The sequence below is a fragment of the Salmo salar genome, chromosome 20 (assembly GCF_965601325.2).
Source record: "Salmo salar chromosome 20, fSalSal1, whole genome shotgun sequence".
Lineage (NCBI taxonomy): Eukaryota > Metazoa > Chordata > Actinopteri > Salmoniformes > Salmonidae > Salmo > Salmo salar.
Window position 1 is genome coordinate 44467938 of NC_138310.1, and position 9555 is coordinate 44477492.

The following is a 9555-nucleotide window of genomic DNA, read 5'->3' on the forward strand; positions in this document are numbered from 1 at the left end:
AAAGCCTTTTTGAAATCGGACAGTGTGGTTAGATTAACGAGAGTCTTGTCTTTAAAATGGTGTAAAATAGTCATATGTTTGAGAAATTGAAGTAATAGCATTTCTACGGTATTTGAATAATGCGCCACAGGATTCCACTGGCTGTTACGTAGGTGGGACGATTTCGTCCCACCTTCCCTAGAGAGGTTAATGATCTGCTATAAATCTACCTTGTCTCTTCTCCAGTCAAATGCTAATATTCTTTACTGTTGTTGTCCTTCGGTTACTGTTATCACATTTCCACTATGTCCTATGTCATCTGCCACGACCCCCCTACGGTCAATAAAATATTAACATGTCTCCGGAACTTTGAGGGAGAGAACACTTACCCCAAATCCTCGGGTGGACATAGCATTGTGGAAGTGAGAGATGTAACCACAGGATATGATAGTAGTCAACCTGACCAACTTTGCATAAGTGTAATGTTGTGGTTAAATGTTTTATTTCATACGTTAGTGTGCTTCAAATTGAGTGGTTCATAATGAGAGGTGTAGGTAGAAACTCCTCATCTCTCTCAGGTGCTACCTGTGACAGAGTAGCCAAATGATCACCTTCACTCTGCAGAATGGGATCGTGGCCACACTAAGGACCAGTGGCACAGAGCCAAAGATTAAGTTCTACACAGAATTCTGTACACTGCCTGGAAAAAGGTTTGTGTTGAGTGTAACGATGCCCCCTTCTACTATTAATGACACACACTGGAGGACCAGCCAGAGCTAGCTACAGTGTTAAGGAATAGCACCAGAATAATGTCTCAGTATTATAGTGGCAGAGATGGTAGGAAACAGTAAGTCGGACCTTGTTTAAGCTATAGTGTAAGATGATTGGCTGTGCATTTGGGGCAATTAAGATAAAGCCAAAGACCAAGTCTTGAGGAGGAGCTTAAGAAAGTAACAGAGACTCTCGTCGAGGAGTTTCTGGAGCCTGATAAAAACAACTTGATTCGCCAATCATTCTATTTGGGCTTTTAATCTTGGTCTATACAGATGCATCGGATAGTATTGTTGTATTATCCTGCTTGTGTTCTGTGAATGTTTTTCCTAACTGTGAAACCAAAATGTTTTTCAGACTATTTCTTGTCTGGGTTTTTTAATTTGTGTGCAAGGTGGGTTACGTGGATTAATATGCAGGAGTAGAATTTATCTAAAATAAGTAGCCTAAGGTATACAGTCGTGGCCAAAAGTTTTGAGAATGACACAAATATTAATTTCCACCAAGTTTGCTGTTTCAGTGTCTTTAGATATTTTTGTCAGATGTTACTATGGAATACTGAAGTATAATTACAAGCATTTCATAAGTGTCAAAGGCTTTTATTGACAATTACATGAAGTTGATGCAAAGAGTCAATATTTGCAGTGTTGACCCTTCTTTTCCAACACCTGCAATCTGCCCTGGCATGCTGTCAATTAACTTCTGGGCCACATCCTGACTTATGGCAGCCCATTCTTGCATAATCAATGCTTGGACGTGGTCAGAATTTGTGGGTTTTTGTTTGTCTACCCGCCTCTTTAGGATTGACCACAAGTTCTCAATGGGATTAAGGTCTGGGGAGTTTCCTGACCATGGACCCAAAATATCGATGTTTTGTTCCCTGAGCCACTTAGTTATCACTTTTGCCTTATCATGCTGGAAAAGGCATTGTTCGTCACCAAACTGTTCCTGGATGGTTGGGAGAAGTTGCTCTTGGAGGATGTGTTGGTACCATTCTTTATTCATGGCTGTGTTCTTATGAAAAATTGTGAGTTAGCCCACTCTCTTGACTGAGAAGCAACCCCACACATGAATGGTCTCAGGATGCTTTACTGTTGAATGGAAGCAAGTCCCCGCAGCAATGTTCCAACATTTTGTGGAGAGCCTTCCCAGAAGAGTGGAGGCTGTTTTGGCAGCAAAGGGGGACCTACTCCATATTAATGCCCATGATTTTGCAATGAGATGTTTGATGAGCAGGTGTCCACATACTTTTGGTCATGTGTTGTATCAATTTTGTCCCATATACTCACTATATTAACTAGGCCTAGTATACCTATTTAAGTTGCAGTGGGTAAATTAGTGTTCTACATTTCATTGATGAATGGGTGGTGGATTACACCAAAAAAACATGCAAAATACCTTTTAGAGCCTTCTGTTTGTTGCTTTCTAGCACCTGTTTTGCACCTTTTTGTAAGTTCAATTGTATGACTGTTTTCCTCATTTGGAGGCTTTGTAGTCACAGCAATATGTTTTAACTTACTTTGAAAGGGGAATTCAACAAATGTTCATATTAGACCAAAAATTATAACCTTGAAATGTAAGAAATTAAGTGGCATGGAATTCCAAAGTGTTACTGCAACTGTCGTTTTGAAAATTACTCTTTAGTAGCAATATTTTTTTCAGGTAAAAAAAATGATACAAATTGTAATGAAGTGTTACTGTTTGTACAATTTAGCGCAGTTGAGTAGTTGACTTCCTTGAATTTCAAAGTATTAGCTTGTATGTATTGTCAGCCTAAAAATTGAGTTGTATTACTTAAAAGGAAACATCTTTTGGTGTTTTTCATTAGTCCATTGTTGATATAGTCCAAAATATGTTTAGCATGTTTTATTTTTATGTTTTATTTCACCAGGTATGTCAGTTGAGAACAAGTTCTCATTTACACCTGCGACCTGGCCAAGGTAAAGCAAAGCAGTGCGACACAAACAACAGAGTTACACATGCGATAAACAAATGCACAGTCAATAACACAATAGAATAATCTATACACAGTGTGTGCAAATGTAGTAAGATTAGGGAGGTAAGGCAATAAATAGGCCATAGTGGTGAAATAATTACAATTTAGCGTTAACACTGGAGTGATAGATGTGCAGAAGATGATGTGCAAGTAGAGATACTGGGGTGCAAAGGAGCAAAGAAATATAACAATATGGGGATGAGGTAGTTGGGTTGGCTATTTACAGATGGGCTGTGTACAGGTGCAATGATCGGTAAGCTGCTCTGACAGCTGATGCTTAAAGTTAGTGAGGGAGATATAAGATTCCAGCTTCAGTGATTTTTGCAATTCGTTCCAGTCATTGGCAGCAGAGAACTGGAAGGAAAGGCAGCCAATAATTTTAGAAAGAGAGGGTCCAGATTGTCTAGCCCAGCTGATTTGTACGGGTCCAGATTTTGCAGCTCTTTCAGAACATCAGCTATCTGGATTTGGGTGAAGGAGAAGTGGGGGAGGCTTGGGCAAGTTGCTGTGGGGGGTGCAGAGCTGTTGACCGGGGTAGGGGTAGCCAGGTGGAAAGCATGGCCAGCCGTAGAAAAATGCTTATTGTCAGAAAATACCAAAGATAATTTGAGTGGATTTTCCCTTTAAGCAAATGTTTGTAAAACAATTTGTGCAGTTTTTATTTCTTTTTATGTAACTGTTTGTTTACTCTGTTCTCCATACACACCTCTACTTACATTATATAATTTGAGTACATTTATATTTTTATTCAAAACATTTAGCCAATGCCTATAGTTAATATCAATAATTCAATACCATACCCTGTAAGAATGAGTATTGTACATATTTAAGATATCGGATGGCAATCCCAAAGTAAAGACATTCTATTGAATTGTCAGAATGAATGTAGAGCATATATTTTCAATTGTATCTAGGAGAAGAAAAATTACGTTTTTGAGAAAATGTTTATTCAATGTATGACTTCTGTTCATTATTGTTTTTATGCAATTATATTAGTATACCAATCCAAATGTGTACATTCAACCACATATTCTTATTGTACCAATAAACTCTGGTTTGCCTGAAACACGTGGTTGTGATCAATTTATTCTGAGGAACACTAAAGAACCTTCTTGCTAACACTAAAAAAAGGGGCATAATGATGAGCACAAAGGAGCATGATTTACAGCTGTGTTTGTCACCGCTCTATAATCTTCAAAACAATTTCCCCAGTACTATAACCACTATGTATTGATGAACACAATCAATTGTATTTTTCAAGCAGCTTTCATTTACAGAAAGAAATCACTGAAATTACTAATTGTAATTCACACACTAATCAAAAGAATGTACCTGGTCATCCCTACTACCTCTGATCTGACAAACTCAGTAAACACGTGATTTGTTAGCCCCTGGCAATCCATATTTTGTTTTACAAGAAAATCGAGCTGTCTGATTTGCTTGATATAAGGAATGTGAAATGACTTGTACTTTTGATACTTAAAACCAAACTTTACTCTATTTTACTGTGTGACTTTTACTTTAGTAATTTTCTATTAACGCATCTTTACTTTTACTCAGGTATGACAATTGGGTAATTTTTCCACCACTGTGTATAACACTGCCACTACCAGTGACTACCTTAATTGTTCTGATACCACAAAGTAGAATCCCTTAGGTGGTTTATGAAGAAATCCTCTGAATTTTTGAAGCCTCCATGCCTGGGGCCTCATCAATAGTGTAGAATCTATTCTAAAATACTGGTCAAAAAATGCATTGTGAATGGTTGAGACGCGATCTGAGACAGTTTATTACAGGGAGGCCTATGAAGCAAAAATGGGTACCGTGTTTTCTGTTCCATCTGAGAAATCACTGCACATCCACTGCACATCCACTGTCCTATCAGCCCAGCCGGTCAATTCATTAACTTGATCTCCACTGTAAAAAGCATCTGGACCTTAATGTCCCCTTGCTTCTAGCCTAACATTTTGTTTTGCAACAGGGGTTTGTACAAACATTCGTCTGCCTTAACTTTTGCAACATTGTTTCAATTTGGAATAGCCATCTCCACTCGTCCCATTTATGAAAACTATCATTGTGCAATACATTCAACATTGCCCATATAAATCTATATTGAAGTATTGTCTATATACACTATAGTATTCCCTACAGTAGTGTTTGTAGACTACTGTAGTATTCTCTGTTGTGTTTTGCAGACTTGACAATGCAGTATTTTTGGTGGAAATACTGCAGTGTTTGTTGGGACATGACTAGACTATTGTAACACCTGCCGACCAGGGTTAGCTAAAATGGCACAACTACAAACTGCCAGTACCCCAGGGGAACTCCTCACCCAGAACATAGACACAGGTTCGTGACCGATCACCTATTGAGTTGTGAACAACGCAACAGACCAAACGACACTAAAGCAAAAACATAAATGTTATTACAATTGTAACAACATCTAAACGTTATACGTTCTAGGCCCATTAAAGGGAAACCGTACAGAGGCAGACAAAGAACAAGCAAAGTTTATTAAAGCTTAGAGGATTAGGTTTGTGTGTGACAGAAATACACATCACATGATGACCAAAACCAGTGACAAACAATACTGTCAGTGGTGGGAAAAGTACCCAATCATCATACTTGAGTAAAAGTAAAGATACTTGGGCCTCCCGAGTGGCGCAGTGGTCTAAGCCACTAGAGAGTCTGGGATCGAGTTCAGGCTGTGTCGCAGCCGAACACGACTGGGAGACCAGTGGGGCGGCGCACAATTGGCCCAGCGACATCTGGGTTAGGGGAGGGTTTGGCCAGCAGGGATGTCCTTGTCCCATCACACACTAGCGACTCCTGTGGTAGGCCGGGCGCAGTGCACGCTAACACGGTAGCCAGGTGTACGGGCGTTTCCTTCAACACACTGGCTTCCTGGTTAAGTGGGCATTGTGTCAAAAAGCAGTGCGTCTTGGTTGGGGTGTGTTTCGGAGGATGCATGGCTCTCGACCTTCGCCTCTCCGTACGGGAGTTGCAGCGATGAGACAAGATAGTAACTACCAATTGGATACCACGAAATTGGGGAGAAAAAGGGGTGTAAAAAAAGTCCAATTGAAAGTCACCCAGTAAAACTTTAAAAAAATAAAAATAAAATAAAAAATTGAATAAATCTAAAAGTGTTAGGTTTTAAATATACTTAGAATCAAACGTAAAATATAATTGCCAAAATATACTTAAGTATCAAATGTAAAAGTATAAATAATTTCAAATTCCTTATATTAAGCAAACCATTTTCTTGTTAAATATTTTATTTATTTACGGATAGCCAGGGTCACACTCAAACGCTCAGACTTAATTTATAGACTAAGCATGTGTTTAGTGAATCCGCCAGATCAGAGGCAATAGGGATGACCAGGGATGTTCTCTTGATAAGTGTGTATGAATTGGACCATTTTCCTGTCCTGCTAAGTATTCAAAATGTAACGAATACTTTTGGGTGTCAGGGAAAATGTATGGAGTAAAAAAGTACATTATTTTCTTTAGAAATGTAGTGAAGTAAAAGTTGTCAAAAATATAAATAGTACAGATACCCCAAAAAACTACTTAACCTGTTAGGGCTAGGGGGCAGTATTGACACGGCTGGATAAAAAACGTACCCGATTTAATCTGGTTACTACTCCTGCCCAGTAACTAGAATATGCATATAATTATTGGCTTTGGATAGAAAACACCCTAAAGTTTCTAAAACTGTTTGAATGGTGTCTGTGAGTATAACAGAACTCAAATGGCAGGTCAAAACCTGAGAAGATTCTGTACAGGAAGTACCCTGTCTGACCATTTCTTGAACTTCTTTGCCATCTCTATCAATTACAAAGGATCTCTGCTATAACGTGACACTTCCTACGGCTCACATGGTCTCTCAGAAGGCGGCAAAAAGCTGAATCGTGGCTTTGCAGGCTCTGGCTGAAACAAAGTAGCGCGTTTGGGTAGTGGCTGGTTACAGTACTGTGAGACTCAGGCTCGTGCCCGCGTCGACCGAAAGCTTTCTTTTCCTTTGTCTGTTTACCTAAAAAGATATTCCCGGTCGGAATATTATCGCTTTTTTACGAGAAAAATGGCATAAAAATGGATTTTAAACAGAGGTTGACATGCTTCGAAGTACGGTAATGGAATATTTAGAATTTTTTTTGTCACGAATTGCGCCATGCTCGTAACCCTGATTTACCCTTTAGGATAGTTTCTGGAACGCACGAACAAAACGCCGCTATTCAGATATAACGATGGATTATTTGGGACCAAACCAACATTTGTTATTGAAGTAGCAGTCCTGGGAGTGCATTCTGACGAAGACAACAAAAGGTAATCAAACTTTTGTAATAGTAAATCTGATTTTGGTGAAGGCTAAACTTGCCGGGTGTCTAAATAGCTAGCCCGTGATGGCTGGGCTATGTACTTAGAATATTGCAAAATGTGCTTTCACCAAAAAGCTATTTTAAAATCGGACATATCGAGTGCATAGAGGAGTTCTGTATCTATAATTCTTAAAATAATTGTTATGCTTTTTGTGAACGTTTATCGTGAGTAATTTAGTAAATTGTTAGTAAATTCCCCGGAAGTTTGCGGGGGGGTATGCTAGTTCTGAACGTCACATGCCAATGTAAAAAGCTGTTTTTTGATATAAATATGAACTTGATTGAACAAAACATGCATGTATTGTATAATATAATGTCCTAGGGTTGTCATCTGATGAAGATCATCAAAGGTTAGTGCTGCATTTAGCTGTGGTTTGGGTTTTTGTGACATTATATGCTAGCTTGAAAAATGGGTGTCTGATTATTTCTGGCTGGGTACTCTGCTGACATAATCTAATGTTTTGCTTTCGTTGTAAAGCCTTTTTGAAATCGGACAGTGTGGTTAGATTAACGAGAGTCTTGTCTTTAAATAGCTGTAAAATAGTCATATGTTTGAGAAATTGAAGTAATAGCATTTCTAAGGTATTTGAAAATCGCGCCACTGGATTAGACTGGCTGTTGCGTAGGTGGGACGAATTCGTCCCGCCTAGCCCAGAGAGGTTTTAAGTAGTACTTTAAAGTATTGTATGCCACTGAATACTGTATTTCTGATGGTAGAAAAGAACAGTTAACCACTGCATTTACATAAACAGATATTTTAGAAATACAAATTACTTAAAGACAGTCACCTTATTGGAGGGCGCTGCCAATAAACTGCCTGGACCTCAAACCAGCAAAGCATCTCCAAAGAAACCAACTGAAAACAAACTGACATTATTGTGGTGGCTTTCCTTGAAAACATTTATAAATAAACAAATACTATACAATCTAACACTACACTCACAATAAAAAAAATTAAAAAATAAAAGGATGGGACACCACCACTTAACACACCCTGTTACTCTTCTGATGTCAAGTCTCACACACCCAAATACCTCTCTGCAGCTGCCACCACAACCTCAATTATCTGCGACTTACGTTCCATCCCTGCAGTACAGTTGATAACCATTGCTATAAATCCAATCTTACTGAAACATATGGTTGGCCTATCCCTCTGTCCTGGTACAGATCGACTACTCACAACATTCCTCTCAGGATCCCTCCCCCTTGACCCTTCTTCCTCTACTTTCTTCACTGCCTCAGCATATGACAACTTATGCGCTACTCTAACCCTGGAAACCTCAATCTGCCTCTTTCGCACGGGACGTTTCTGATCCCCAGCAACATGGGTACCCCTACAATTAACACATACCACTACTTTCCCCAATGCTACATATTTCTTTGTCTCATGCCCTTCTGCACACTTCTCACACCTAGGAACCTCCCTCCTGCTGCCACATGCCCATAAGCTTGATACCTGTAACAACATAATGTATTTGGCACAAAAGCTTGTACAGGATAACTTATATATCCTAACATCACTTTGTCGCGCAAAAATTCAACATCAAAACTCAAAAGAACAGAATGACTTTGTTTCACCACTCACGCAACCCTGTCTGACCAGCAGAAACAAACAATTATCACAAGACCACTTCTGATTACCCTCACCGATTCCACAGTACCCAACTCTGTTTTCACCCACACTGAAACCACAAATGGATCAGCCAAAAGGCAAGGGCCACTTTTTCCCAAAACTTCACTCCTACTGTCACAGACTCATCTTTATCCTGACCCTCGGTGCAAGCCTCGGGCTCCGAGAACTTCACCACACCTACCACCTCCGATACTTCGACCTCATTCACATCCATTTCTCCTCCTGTCTTCAGCTCACTCTGCTTACACTTTCTACCATTCTTCTTAAACAAACAATCTCCCCTTTTACCTCCATTTTGAACCGACTCAAGCTCACAATCTCCGTACAATCAGCACGAACCCCTCGGGATGTAGCGCTCAACAGTGCATCCCACTTTTAAAGCAGCTGCTTCGTCTGTGTTCTTCTTTATCAAAAGCTACCACAACGCTTTTCCATTTCAAACAAGCGTGCTCTCACAACTGTCCTAAGTTGTTCTTCTGCTCTGCTCTTACCTGAACATGACCAAAGGCTGCTTTTATACATTTCCTTCATGTTTTTCCCTAATAAGAGTCACCAGGGAAACACTGACCAAAATGTTGGTTGTCACACAATATTATTCAGTTACAAAACTGTTTAGGTGAGGGTTATGGTAATGCACATCTACTGTGGGACTCAAAGAACAGGCAGAGTCAGAGATGGAGGAGACAGAAAGGTGCAAATAATAACGGGCTACAGCAATTAGCATAAGTAATTGTCTATGAATGGAAATAATCAATGACAATATGCAAATGCAGTAAGCATACAAAATGTGTACA